This window comes from Poecilia reticulata, linkage group LG4 (assembly GCF_000633615.1).
Source record: "Poecilia reticulata strain Guanapo linkage group LG4, Guppy_female_1.0+MT, whole genome shotgun sequence".
NCBI lineage: Eukaryota > Metazoa > Chordata > Actinopteri > Cyprinodontiformes > Poeciliidae > Poecilia > Poecilia reticulata.
Genome location: NC_024334.1, coordinates 9631146 through 9632173, shown reverse-complemented (window position 1 = coordinate 9632173; position 1028 = coordinate 9631146).

The following is a 1028-nucleotide window of genomic DNA, read 5'->3' as shown; positions in this document are numbered from 1 at the left end:
TTCAGCTTACATTAACACAAACGGATCACATGATTATCTAAGACGGTTGAACTGCCAGAGAAAGCAGCACCTTCGAGGAAATGAGGCGTGACTGTCGAAGGCAGGAGGCCTAACATTCAAGATGGATATAGAAAAAAAATAAACAAAAATAATATGTATGAWGTAAAAAATGTCTTTCACGGTGTAGGAAAGATAAATTGTTTATCTGACTAAGATGAGAGACCACAAAATATCAATGAATGTAAACAGATAATAACAGCAAGAAGAAGAACTTCCTAAAATAACAAACATATTAAGCCTTATGTAAACATTACTTTGCCGAGCTCCTTAAGATAAAATGCTTTCTATGCACAATGATGTAAATTAGGTCAAAACAGAAATGTGTTCAAATAAAAATTATAGATTACAATTAGGTCATCACTCATTAAGAATTAAGCGGATTTAATTACATTTAACAAAATGACTTGTGCTACATTTTTTTTGCACCCGTAACAGTTGAACTGTTGAAGCTGTTTTGCATATGTGTTATTTTCTGAGTGCTTAGGACCTTTAATAATTCATGACTTCTTCTTTTACTGGCGTATAAACGTAACAAGGCCCGTTCATCTTAACGAATCTTGACAACTGGGAAAGACAAGAGAACATGCCATTCAAGTAAGGTAGATGTTTGTTGATCTTCATAACTCAGGAAATGGAAATGGCTGCAAGAAAACTGCTTCTTGCCTAAGCTTATCCATATTATTTAGAAGAGTAATTAAATGTTTACAACAATTGGAATTAAAACAACAAGGCTGGGCCCAAGTATAGCTACGTTGTGTGGGAAAAAGCATTGTTTGTCTGAGTTTAATTGAACATTTTTCAAGATTTTAACTCAAAACATGCGCTTTGTCTGGGAACAAAGTACCAAGGTGGGTCTSGTGTGAAACAGCAGAATAAATAGCTGTGATTCGTGCAACTTTGTAATTTTAATCTGTGACATGTGGTACATGTATAAGGTTTTTACATAAGAATGCTTTTTTTTTTTTTTT